The sequence below is a fragment of the Protopterus annectens genome, chromosome 17.part0 (genome assembly GCF_019279795.1).
Source record: "Protopterus annectens isolate FY-2018-M chromosome 17.part0, PAN1.0, whole genome shotgun sequence".
NCBI classification, from domain to species: domain Eukaryota; kingdom Metazoa; phylum Chordata; order Ceratodontiformes; family Protopteridae; genus Protopterus; species Protopterus annectens.
Window position 1 is genome coordinate 763,648,572 of NC_056751.1, and position 14,586 is coordinate 763,663,157.

Below are 14,586 nucleotides of genomic sequence, written 5' to 3' on the forward strand. Positions count from 1 at the left end.
TTTTATTTACAATCATTCGTAGAGGAGATTTTAATAATTAGAGTTGTTGGTGAAAAGTTATAATATATATAACATATAAAATATGTGTGTGTGGTGTATTACAGGGTCATAATTGGGTCAGTTAACTTATTTTAGGTTTACTTTGTTGTAGGAGAAAGGGTAAATGTAAACATTTAAATAACTGTATATAACATGGGCACACACTTTTTGTATATACACATGAATTTATTTCTATTATTATGTGATTTTAATGGCATTTTTATGTTTATTTTCACTTAATCTATTTAATGCATTGTTATATTGAATAACATTAGTTTTATGTTGCTTTAAAATCTTAAGACATTTAATGCATTAATTACGAGAGTAATTTATCAATTAAGTGTGATGTATTTAAGTGAAGTTTTGTGGCTGTTACATTTGTCTATGTCTGATGAAGGTTGAGGTAATACCTTGACCGAAAGCGCTTACTACAATAAAGGTCCGTGTTTGTGTATTCTGCCGTGGGAGTTACTTCTTTGTTTTTTGCCAGTTTTCGTGTTGCAGCAATTGTTTAGAAATGTTTGCTTTGCAATAGTGAAAAACATCAGGAGTCTGCCTCTTATCTGCCTCTGATTTTGCAGAACATCTCAGAATATTTGCCTCATGTTTATACCCTGTCCCTTGTTAATGTCTTCTTTTCAAGTAAATCATAGAGGATTATAGTCAGTCAATAATGCTTATCATTACAGTTCCATAGTTCTCATTAGTCAAGTGCAGTTTTGCTGTTTAAATGAATTAAGGTTGTCTGGCACTTAAGGCTCTGAGCTGTTAATGAAGTGTTTGCTGTATGAAAATGCAGGGTATATGTTCGTCTACCTCCATTTGCCTGCTGTGTGAGTTCGAGTAAGTCACTTAAGCAAACAGTGCTGCTGCGTTGCCCCTGAAAAGAACAACTTAGCCTACAGGATTTACCTGGTTATAAAATTGCATAGTAATATTTAAGATTTGTTCAGAATTCTTGAGCAAATAAGTTGATATGTATTTTGGTCTGTTTCTTGTAAAATATTTGCCAATCCGGCAACTTGATGTGAATTGCAGTCAATATATAACAACAGATATGTGAGTTTCAGAAATTGTATCCTTCAGAAAATTCTTGCTAATGCAAAGTTTATTATCTAATAAAATAAATGAGGTGGAGAAACATGGCAAAAGTAAAATGTTTAGTTGTCAAACAGGATGCTTCCTCAGACCACCATAAGTTTGTTATTTTACCTACTTTCTAATTATATAAAACTAATGCAAAGCTTGTTATTATATTTGCTTTCTAAATATATACAGAGCAATATTTAAAATTTGTTTGGGATTTTAGAAGATAAGAAGCTGAAAAGCTAGAGGGTGGCTGCAGTTGATTGCATGGCATGGTTCTGACAGCAGTGAGCAGAAACACATTTTGTGTCATACATTCATATAGGTGGCTACATCTGATAGATATTTCTGTGTGTGTGTGTGTGTGTGTGTGTGTGTGTGTGTGTGTGTGTGTGTGTGTGTGTGTGTGTGTGTGTGTGTGTGTGCATGTGTGCAGAAGACATACTTACCAATTCAGCTATACCTGATTTTTTCCTCATATTTGTTGCCTGTTCCTCATGACATTTGTGGCTTTCTGGTACATTGTTATAATATAGTGATAATCTGTGAGTTTCAGACTTCATACCTTTCACAAAATGCTTGCTAACACAAAACATGTTATGCTAGATCCTTTCTAAGTATGTAAGACCAGCATTTAAAACCTGTCCCTGGTCCTGGCTCTTTGTCTTTGATTCTTGAGCTAAGATGTTGAGAGGGCATTGGAAATTAAATTGTTTGCATTGTATAGTTCTCATAGCAACAAGCTGAAATACACTTGTAAGTCATTATTTATGTATTAGTTTGTTTAGCTGATTAAACACTGGAGGTTGTAAGCAAGCCTACAAGGGACTGTAAGTGATGGTCACTTGTGTGTGTTGCTTTTCTTGCTTTGCTGACTCTTGACAGTATGTTTATTATTTGGCTGTGAATAAGCTGCACAGCATGAAGCCTGTGAATTTTGTGTCAATAGTCTAGTTATAGATATATATTTTAATTTTGTTGTTGTTTTTTGCAGGCTTGAGGATGTGAAATGCACTATGTCGGGTTACAACAGTTTGTCGATCATTTAATGCAAATGAGTAAGACTGTTTGAAAGAAGGCAACTTAATAGTGTGACTGGAGCAGAGGGAACATTACAGTAGGGGTGGAGCAACTTTCTCCATTTGTGAAGACCAAGTCACACCCTTCAAATGCATATGGACTAGTTGTCTGAGATTGCTTGTGTTTCAAAGTCTGGGAATCTCTAAGCCCTATATGCTTGGCATTGTGTATAATTCCAGTCTTATACTGGAGTAGTTAAAGTCACCCATCACCCATGAATATATTTTTGGGTTGAATGGGGAGGGTCTCTAATACATTTAAGCATGTGTTACCCGTTTCATGGGTGTTGGAGGGGGACCTATAGCTTACAAGAATATGGCATGTAACTTTGTCTGTGGAAATTTGTATGTGCAGAAGCTGAAGCATGTCATACTATTTGATCAGCCCTGACATGAAGCACTCTAGGCAGGTACCATGAACCAGCACCCCCACCACCTCAACTCTTCAAGTGAAGAGTGAAAAAAGTACTACACTGTAATAAGTTAATTGCTACATTGTAAAATATCAGCTTATTATAGTTATAACTATGCCACCTCCCAGCTCTTCCACTGAAGAGCAAAAAAAAAAAAAAAAAATAGTAGCACACCAATCAGGTAGTCATGCCCCCTCCCACTCCAGCCATTCTGCTTCCATTCCTGTGCCATGCCCAATCCCCCTTCGACATATTTTATACAAAAAAATCTTTTTAAACTGCAGCAAACTGCTTGCTAGAAGTGTGTCAAGCAGCTGGTACAATTTATACCCTTCCTGCATGCAGTACTACAGCTCACAGGTTTTACTTTAAAAAAACATTGTTTTACTTCTAAACTGTAGAAAACTGCTTGTTACAATGTTATAGTTCAGACCACACATGCAGTGTTACAGCATTCAGGTTTGACTGCAGATGCAATACCATCTTTTAAAAGCCAGTATTACAATAAAGACAGATCAAGATCAGCTGATTGCACCCTGTGCCCAGGGCAGTTGGCTTTCTCACCCTGCCCTAGCCAAGCTACTGTTGAGGTGTGTTTGTTTTGATGTAGATGGAGACAAATCTATCCCTTACTGTGCAGTAACTGGTCTAAATGTGTGGAAGGATTCACAGTCCTGCACTGCTGGGGTGCTGTCCATGGCTTTAAACCATGTCTCAATAACCCTACAAATGTATATGTTCTCCAGGATGAGGAGAGCTTGCAGGGAGTGGAGTTTCTTATTTAGACTCCTGGCACTGAACAGTAACACCATTAGATTTTCTTGGGTTGGTTTTGCTATGTCAGAAGGTTTGTCAGGTTGGCAATGACTAAAAAAGGCACTATAGGGAGGGCAGCATTTTAGCCAATATTTGAAAGCCTAGGGTGGACAGGTGCAAAACATATTTAACAAAGCAGTGTGGTCTGTTAACTGTAGCCTTCCATGCTGTTAAAACTCACACCTTCTTAGAATTATACCAAAACTAAGACAATTATTAAAGGCAATTATCATCTGTTCATATTGTAGTACAATCCTTGGAGAATGTAGAATGCTGCTAATGCTAGGTCCATGCTGGCCTGGGACACATGGTCCAAGAGCTCCATCATGTCTCACTTCATATAATCCAGGCAGGTATTTCTCAGGTTGTTTACACCACATGGACTATGACTTAGACATACTGGTTGGTACTTGCCGTTCAATGATCCAAGTACAAGGAAAACCTGGCAGATCATGGCCCCTGATAGGTAACTGACAGTAACTACCTTTCTTTTATGGGCCTGGTATGTCACAAAGAAGTCTCTTATGACCAAATATTTGGTTGTGTGGTGGCTTACCCTATGGACTTAGAAGTTCAGACACCATGAGATGTGGAATACTTTCTGTAAAATTCTACTTGAAGAAGCTTGTGTTTGGAATTGTGTGTATAGAATTCTATTGTAAGATTTCTGTGCATGTAATTCCAAGGGCACAATTCCACCTGGAGTTTCAAATTCTATCTGTGGAATTCTGTCCTTAGAATGCTCCCTATAGAATTCTGTCTGTAAATGCTAGTGCTTAGAGTTCTACATGTAGATATGTGTTATTAGAATTTGATGTGCATATTTTTTCTGTAGGATTCTAGCTGTAGAATTGTCTCTTTAAAACTATGTTGGCAGAGTTCTGTCATTTTATATGTTGAATTTCGTGTTTAGAATCCTATCTGGCCAGATCTTTTTCTAGGATTGAATCCGTCTGCTTTTTCCAGTAGAAATCAGTGTTTAAAAATCTGTCTGATCAATTCTATGTTTAGAGTTTATCCCCAAACTTTAACTGTGGGCTTCTGCATGGAGAGTTCTTTGTGTAGAAATCTGTATGAATAATTGTATCTGTAGAATTCTTTGCGCAAAATTCTGATTGAATAACTATGAACTTAGAATTTTACATTTAGAATTCTATATCTGGATTCCTATCTGTAGCACAGAATTCTATCTGTGGGGTTCTGTTTTTAGAATTTTCTGTGTATAATTCTACATTCAAAATTTCATTTGAGAAAATTAACTGTAGGCTTCTGCCCATGGTGCTGTATTTTTGTATTCTGTTTATAGTATTCTGTGTTCAAATTTTTGGTGTAAAAGTATACATTTAGAATGTTATCGATGTCTTTAGAATTCTATCTGTAGAGTTTTGCTTAAAAATGATTTTGTAAAATTCTTACTTTTGAATTCTAGCTATAGAATTCTACATTTAGAATGTTTTACAGTTTTATGTGCAGACTTCTGTGTTCAGGAGGCTGCTGTATTATTCATTGTCATAACTCATTGAGGAACAAACTCACACAGCACGACTGTGAAGTTAAACTCCTCATTTACTGCTTTCCATAGGAAATGATTGCTGATGCAATTTCTAAGCCTGCTGTGGTAATGGTTCCATTCTTTTGGGAGATTTCTCCCTTCTTTTTGCGTGTGTGACCATGGGGTTGGTATATAAGATTAAGTCCTACTATCTTGTGACAAACTTGCTTGCTGCAAGTTGATCTAATTGGCAAGTGCCCTAATGCTCACAAACATGGTCCTAGTTAATTGCTTAGCTGTACCACCACCCAGCCATACTGAATGGCATACCCTACCAGAACCCTAACTCTAGCCCTAAAACTCCCAGCAGGTCTCTAAGACTAACCATAGCACTCTCTCACCTAACCTAAAGTCCCTAGTTGCTGATAACTCCCTAAACCTAAAACTGTACTCATCCCTCCATAAGCCTAATGTCCCCAATCATGTACTAATCCTAAAACTCCAGTCCTGCTCCCTAACCTTAAACTTTCTCCCTCTCCCTAAACCTAATTCCCACTTCTGATCACTGCCTGAAATCTTCTTCTATGCTCCCACTCCCACACCCCCAACCTCCCAGTCTGTGGCTGTTGGACTTAGCTATAGCTCCATTCTCTTCCATGGCTGCAATACCGCACTAGCAAGAAACTACGATCCCTCATAAAATCATCCAAGGCCAACTTTGAGAGAAAAATTGCCATAGATTCAAAAGACAATCATAAGGCCTTCTTCAGCTATGTCAGAAACCTGGGTGGAAACTCCCAGATATGCTCAGAATTAGTCCAAAATGATACAAAAATCACTGAACCCACAGACATTGCCAACATACTGGCAGACAGGTTCAGCGCAAACTTCACCCCCCTCTCCCCCCCAAAAGGAGAGATAACTATCCCAACTGAGTGTAGCCTCCTAGACATCTCAAATGCGCAGGTGAAAGCTGCTCTCTCTAAAGCTAAAAACACAGCATCAATGGGACCGGATGGGGTCCCCAGCTGTGTGCTACATGAACTTAATGAAGAACTAAACCCGCACATAAGGCAGCTGTTTAAGCTTAGCCTCACCACAGGATATGTGCCCAAGGAGTGGCGTACGGCAACTGTGGTCCCACTCGACAAAGGCGGTGCCTCTACGGACCCTGGTAATTACCGCCCCATAAGCTTAACAAGCCTGTTCTGCAAAGCTATGGAGAGGATCATAATGGAACTCATAAACAAGGACATAGGAGACTTGTAGACCTTGGACCCAACCCAGTTTGGCTTTGTCAAGGGCAGATCTTGCCTTTTGAACTTGGTCGACTTCTTCGAAACAGTCACCAAGGCCATTGATGAGGGAAAGGCAGTCCATACAGCCTACCTTGACCTTGCAAAAGCTTTCGACACAATACCCCACTCAGGTATTATAGAGAAACTTACCAGCTTAAATGTAAACCCATATGTCACAAGATGGGTTGCAAACTGGCTAAAGGACAGAACCCACAGGGTTAGAGTTGCTGGAGCCATGTCAGACTCCAGGCCGGTTACAAGTGGAGTCCCACAGGGCTCAGTCCTTGGCCCCCTATTGTTCACCATCTACTTCTCAGAAGTACAGGCAAACATAGGAGGACTATGGCTGACAAAGTTTGCGGATGACTGCAATCTGGGTGCCATAGTGGATAGTACATCGGACGCAGACATCCTTCAGAGGGGTCTCACGGAAACTGATAGCTGGTGCCAGAGCCATGGCCTGAAGTTAAACACAAAAAAGTGTATAGTCATACCCTTCGGGAAAAACAAGGTAACCCCAAGCTACCATATAGGTGGCAACCCACTAAGCACAGAAGAGGTTATCAGGGACCTGGGGACCCAGGTTGACAGTGGCCTCTCGTTTGACACTCACGTTGCTAAAGTGGTTCGAAAGACTTTCTACATTGCCCACCTGATCATGAAGGGATTTACATCCAGATCAAGTGAGGTCATTGTTCCCCTGTACTCTTCACTTATCAGACCAATGATCGAGTACAATGCCCCATTCGGGATGTATCTCACCCGACACCTGCAGCAATTGGAGAGACCCCAAAAGTTCCTCACCAAAAGGATAAAGGGACTCCAAAACCTGTCATATGCTGCCAGACTGAAGAAACTCCAACTCTATTCAGTTGCATACCGTCTGCTCAGAGGTGACCTGTGCCTGACATACAAGGCCATGAACAACCCGGAATTAATGGACATGCTCCACCTAAAAAAAACCAAATCCACCAAAACCACTAGAGCAAGAGACTTAAACCTTAGCATGGATATAAATAGGACATGCTGGAGGGATAGATTTATCACCCAAAGACTCCCCATGCTGTGGAATAAAATCCCGGTCCATGTGTGGCAGAGCACCTCGCTGGCTCTGTTCAAGAGAAATCTTGACCGGTGGATGGGAGATCGTAGGTTTACCCCGGGAATCATCTCTGTGTCACTACTGGACAGAGGCAAAACAAACTAATGGGCACAGTATTTCTAACATAAGGGGTGGCGTAAGCCACATAACTTTGGGCTAGGCTTATAAATGCCCTAGGGCAGTTAGCCTAGTATAAACCTATGAACCTATGAACCTATGTAGAGGTCTATGTTTAGACAAAAGCACTTAACTGTAAATTGCACTGGTTTTACCAATAAAGGATTGTTTCTCTTCACAACAGCTGCGAACTGGAATGGTTTCTACCATTGTTGGATTCAGTTGCTGTGGTCTTTGGCTTCCTGGTCAGTTGTTTGTTCTTATCTGTAAAATTTAATGTTTAGAATTATGTCTGTAGAAGTTTGTGTTTAGAATTCTATTTGCATAATTCAGTCTGTAGTGTTCTGTATTTAGAATTTTATTTGTAGAATTCAGTGTTTTGAATTCTTTCTGGAGAATTGTGTTTGGAATATGATCTGTTGAATTCAGAAGTCAAATTCCTCAATGTTTGGCTTTCTTTCTGTCAACGTCTGTGCTAGAATTCTGTTTATTGAATTGTATCACTTGAATTCTATATCAAGAATGTTGTATACAAAATTTTATTTGTATAATTCTGAGTTTACAGTTAGATCTGCATATTTTATGTTTAGAGTTCTGTGCTTAGAATTCTTTGACAAGTTCTGCATTTCCAGTTTTATCTACAGATATTTCTATATTTAGAATGGATGGTCTACAGCTGCCCAAACTCCATGTGCTTGAATACCAATATCTCACAGCCAGGGACCTGGGAAACTGTTAGCTCATACAGCCATCCTCACATGCTCAAACTTGAATATGGTGTTTGAGTAAGGTCTGGCAAGAATAAGCAGCTGATGTACCTCACTTGAACACCATATTTGAGCTCAGGTAAGGTTATTGCAGCAGCTGTGGGGAGTCTAGGCTGGCATTGTAGGTAGTGATTGGGATGTGGCTTTAGGTTTATGGAGTGGGAAGGAGGATTTAGAGAGCAGGAAGTGAGTTTAGGGTTAGGGAGTGAGAAAAATTTTAGGATTAAGGAGGGGTAAAGTGATTTTAGGTTTCATAGATTCATAAATTCATAGGCATATATGCTAGCTAACAATCACCAGAGCCTTTCTAAGCCTAGCTGTGCAATCCAACCCAACTGTGTCCCTGTGCATTATGGGTGTTTATTAAGAGGTGGTATGTTTCTTAGGAAGTTTCTGGAGGTTATGTGGGGGTGTTATTTTGGCAATTACTGTTTGCCTCTGTCTATCAGAGCATGGGGGCCAGACCTGGGGTGAATTTCCAATTCCCTATCTATTGTTCAAGGTTATGCTTAAGTAGGGTTTGGGATGAACTATACTTTCTCATGGATAGGGAGTCTGTTCCAGAGCATGGGGATCCTCTGAGACACATATTTGTCTTGCCAACATGTCTTATATATGTCACAAGCAAAATTTAAATCCTTGGCTCTAGTGTTTCTGATGCTGTTTGCCTTGCAGATGTGCAAATGTTCTATAAGAGCTGGATCCAAGGATGCCTTTTATGCCAGACATAGATCATCTTTCTGTAACCTTTAGGAGATCAGAGTATAGAGATAGGGCTTTAAGGTGATCCATATAGGACAATGTGTTTAGACCCTGGATTCACCTGGTAGGGAACTTTTGTTGAGATTATATCTGTTGCATATGTCTGGTCAAGTACATGTGGAAGGAGGCATTCGATTCAATATTGGGTCTGATAAAGGCTGAATAAAGTGGCACAATGACATCCTTGGACCTGAATGCCATGCCCTTACTTATAAATTGGGCAACATATAATTATTTTCTTACTAGCTTGGCTGCATGTTTATCAAATGGAAGATTACCATCTACATATGTTCCCAGATCCCTGACTACTGGATCAACTCTTTGGGATGTCTTATTGATGGAGTAAATAGCCTGGGTGGTATTTTTCCCAAAAGGTACCATAATGCATTTCTTGGCAATTAGTTTTTGTCTGTGATTTTGGCACCAGACATTTGTCTGTGTTAGACTGACTTGTAAGATGTTTGTGTCATGGCTGGAATCTATCACAACTCCCAGTTTGCAGTCATCTGTGAAGTTGGTCAAATAAAAACCCTTGACATTAGCCTTTACCTCAGAGAAGCCAATGCCAAATAGGAGCAATTGCTGCACAGACTCCAAAGTATCCCCCTGGTGACCTGTCTCTTAGTGAGGTGGTATCAGCAATCCTGATTTCCCAAGTCCTGTCTGTGAGCCAGCTAGCAATCCAGTAAGATATATAGGGGTTTATGCCCAGGTCAGTGAGTTTACCAACTATACAAGAGTATGGTATTGTATTAAATGCCTTTACTAAGTCCAGGCAGGGACAACACCGTTTTCCCATCATCCATTGCCTTAGTGACCTTCTCAACGTAGTCCGCCAGGTTTAGTAGGCATGATCTTCCCCTGACAGGCCAAATTGGGTTGGGCCCAGTGTCTGAAGGTTGCCTGAACATTTCCATGATACTTCATTGCTTGACTTTGCATATTGGACTAGTCAGACTAACAGGTCTATAGTTTCTAGGGTCAGTTGATGTCCATCCTTGTGAATTGGGGTAACCATTGCAGTCCTCTAGTCTCATGGTACAAAATGTATTTTGAGGCTATAGTTGAAAAGTGACTCAAGAGGTCCTGATATGTCATTTTTCAATATATTTAGGATGCATCCCAGGATACTGTTTGGGCCCATTGAGGCTGTGTTTTTAGCCTTTAGTGAGTGTCACCAGGACCTGCTCCCTGTTAATGGTTGGGGGTTATGTTAGTAGGTATTTCTTGGGAGGAAGGCAGGGGAACTGGTGGGTGAAGTTTGAACTGAATTTATCAGTCTGTAAATTCGCAATGTCGCTCTGCTCAGTGACGGTTGCACCACTGACCATCACTTTGGCACACTGATGAGTGTTGCCGTTGGGGTTTCTGACATAGCTGTTGAAGGTCTTGTGTTTGTCTTTAGCCTGTGAAGCTATCTTTATCTTGTAATTGGCCTTGTTGGACTTAATTTGTCCTCTTAGTTTCCTATTTAGTTTAATTGTTATTATAGGAGTCAATCTTCCTGATTTTAGCCATGCCTTTTTTTCCTTTTGTTATATACCTTGTTAAGGTTAGGATTCTATCAGTGTGATTTGTTTTTAGAGTTTGTTTTTGGGCTTACTTCTAGTACATGCAGCAGCCTCTATTCAGCTATTTAGATGGTTGTATAGGGTCTCTGTGAACAATTCCATAGGTTGCTGTGAGCTTGTGGTTGGGAGGGGCATTAAATGTTGACAAACAGTTGTTTAATAGCACGTAGTTTACTTTGAATAGTTCCTAACTGTGATGGGGCTTGCAGGAGTTACCAAGCTGATTTTTATTTTGAAGGAGATAGCTTTATGGTCTGTTCTCAACACTGAGGACGTGACATTGAGGGATGGGGGGCATTACTCTTCCATGATGGTGAGTACCAGGTCCGGTATGTTTGAACCTCTGGCTGGTGCACACAGTATCTAGTCAAGGGGTTTGTGTTAATAAAGTTCAGGAACTATTGTGCCTGCGAGTTTGAAGCAGTGTATGTTTCCCAGTCTACGGAGGGATAGTTAAAGTCCCCCATGAATAGGGTATTTGGTTGGATGGTGAGTGTCTCCAAGAGGTCTAGGTATGAGCTATAGGATTCTAGGGTCACAGAGAGTCACCTATAGCTTGCTAGGATATGATATGTGTGCCTTTGTCTATGGTGATTTGCACATGGATAATTCAAGGTATCATCGTGTTTAATCAACACAAAATTATGCCTGTTGCTTATACAGATTGAGATTCATCCACATTTTTCCCCTGCCTGTGCAGTTGTTGGTCTAAATGTATTAAAGGCACCAAAGCCTTCCACTGCTGGAGTACATTCTTCTGATTTAATCCATGTCTCAGTAATGGCATAGATGTATACATTCTGTAGGGTGAGGAGAGATTACAGGGTATGAACGTTCTTGTTTAGGCTACAAGCATTCAGCAGTGACAGCTTTGGGTTTCTTTGGGTTTTATTTGCAGTCAGTAGGTTTGTTAATTTGGCATTGCCTAAAAAAGGTGGTAATGGGGGGGTGGATAAAATCTTAGCCAATATGCGGAAGCCTAGGGGAGACAAGTGCAAATCATCCTTTGCAAAGCAATGTTTAGGGAGCAGGAAGGGAGTTTGAGGGTTAGAAAGTGATCATTTTCTTTGGGATTAGGGACTGAGAAGGTGTTTTGTTAATGGGACGGGGGGGCATAGGGTTAGGGAGTAGGATTACTATTATGGTGTCAGGGAGTGAAGGGGGACTCTAGATTTAAGGACAGGGAAATGGAAATTTAGGTTTAGGTAGCAATCAGGGACTTGGATTAAGGATGGGATTCCTATCATTAGAGTTGGGGATTAAGGGGAGGTTTTAGGGTAATTGTTAGGGTTATGACAGGGCTATGTGGTTAAGTAGGGGTGAGTAGTGGGACGGTTAGATAATTCACTGAGATCAGGCAGTCAGGCTGGTGGAAGTCAGGCCACTTGCAAATTAGAGGGATTTCCAGTGAAGAAGTATGTGTTGAGCTAGTGATACTGAAGCACTTGTAGCAGGCCTGTGTGGAATCATGTCTTTTCCAGTATGGAAGACAATAAAATCACTGCAACCATCTTTGTTTATCTTAAACACACTTTGGATTGTGTTAATAATAGTATTCTCATTAAGAAGCTTAAACCATGCAGTTTCACAGAAGAGGCTGGATTGCACATGGCACTCTAACCTCTTTTTTAACAGGCATTTAACTATGTCTGTTCAGTGTACCCCAACACTCAGGCATATCACCAACTTTAACATTCATCAAGACATCTGTTCTTGCACCACTAATATTCTCCCTCTTTATGAATGGCCTTCCAGGAGATCTCAGCAAGCTGAACTGAACTGCCTGCTGTACAAAGCTGACACACTCACTTCTCATGCCATCCTGCTGTACAAAGCTGAGACAGTCATGACTCATGCCATCCTGCTGTACAAAGCTGACATAGTCACGACTCATGCCATCCTGCTGTACAAAGCTGACACAGTCATGACTCATGACATACTGCTGTACAAAGCTGACACAGTCACGACTCATGCCATCCTGCTGTACAAAGTTGACACAGTCATGACTCACTCCATCCTGCTGTACAAAGCTGACACAGTCATGACTCACGCCTTCCTACTGTACAAAGCTGACACAGTCACGACTCATGTCATCCTGCTTTACAAAGCTGATATAGTCACGACTCATGCCATCCTGCTGTACAAAGCTGACACAGTCATGATTCATGCCATCCTGCTGTACAAAGCTGACACAGTCATGACTCATGACATACTGCTGTACAAAGCTGACACAGTCATGACTCACGCCTTCCTGCTGTACAAAGCTGACATAGTCACGGCTCACGCCATCCTGCTGTACAAAGCTGACACAGTCATGATTCATGCCATCCTGCTGTACAAAGCTGACACAATCATGACTCATGACATCCTGCTGTACAAAGCTGACACAGTCATGACTCACACCATCCTGCTGTACAAAGCTGAGACAGTCACGACTCACGCCATCCTGCTGTACAAAGCTGATACACTCACAACTCATGCCATCCTGCTGTACAAAGCTAACACAGTCATGACTCATGCCATTCTGCTATACAAAGCTGATACACTCATGACTCACACCATCCTGCTGTACAAAGCTGACACAGTTATGACTCATGCCATCCTGCAGTACAAAGTTGACACAGTCACAACTCATGCCATCCTGCTGTACAAAGTTGACACAGTCATGACTCACTCCATCCTGCTGTACAAAGCTGACACAGTCATGACTCGTGCCATCCTGCTGCACAAAGCTGACACAGTCATGACTCATGCCATCCTGCTGTACAAAGCTGACACAGTCATGACTCATGCCATCCTGTTGTACAAAGCTGATAAAGTCGACACAGTCATGACTCACTCCATCCTGCTATACAAAGCTGACACAGTCATGACTCACGCCTTAATGCTGCACAAAGCTCACTCAGTCATGACTCATGCCATCCTGCTGAACAAAGCTGACATAGTCACGACTTACACCATCCTGCTGTACAAAGCTGACACAGTCACGACTCATGCCATCCTGTTGTACAAAGCTGACACACTCACGACTCACACCATCCTGCTGTACAAAGCAGACACAGTCATGACTCATTCCATCCTGCTGTACAAAGCTGACACAGTCATGATTCATGCCATCCTGCTGTGCAAAGCTGACACAGTCATGACTCATGCCATCCTGCTGTACAAAGCTGAGACAGTCATGACTCACGCCATCCTGCTGTACAAAGCTGAAACAGTCATGACTCATGCCATCCTGCTGTACAAAGCTGACACACTCATGACTCATGCCATCCTGTACAAAGCTGACACAGTCATGACTCACACCATCCTGCTGTACAAAGCTGACACAGTCATGACTCATGCCATCCTGCTGTACAAAGCTGACACAGTCATGACTTATGCCATCCTGCTGTACAAAGCTGACACAGTCATGACTCATGCCATCCTGCTGTACAAAGCTGAGACAGTTATGACTCACTCCATCCTGCTGTACAAAGCTAACACAGTCATGATTTATGCCACCCTGCTGCACAAAGCTGACACACTCAAGACTCATGCCATCCTGTACAAAGCTGGCACAGTCACGACTCATGTCATCCTGCTTTACAAAGCTGACACAGTCATGACTCATGCCATCCTGCTGTACAAAGCTGACATAGTCATGACTCATGCCACCCTGCTGTACAAATCTGAGAAAGTCAATTCTCATGCCATCCTGCTGTACAAAGCTGACACACTCATGACTCACGCCATCATGCTGTACAAAGCTGACACAGACATGACTCACACCATCCTGCTGTACAAAGTTGACACAGTCATGACTCACTCCATCCTGCTGTACAAAGCTGACACAGTCATGACTCATGACATCCTGCTGTACAAAGCTGAGACAGTCATGACTCACGCCATCCTGCTGTACAAAGCTGACACAGTCATGAGTCATGCCATCCTGCTGTACAAATCTGAGAAAGTCAATTCTCATGCCAACCTGCTGTACAAAGCTGACACACTCACGACTCATGCCGTCCTGCTGTTCAAAGCTGACACAGTCATGACTCATGC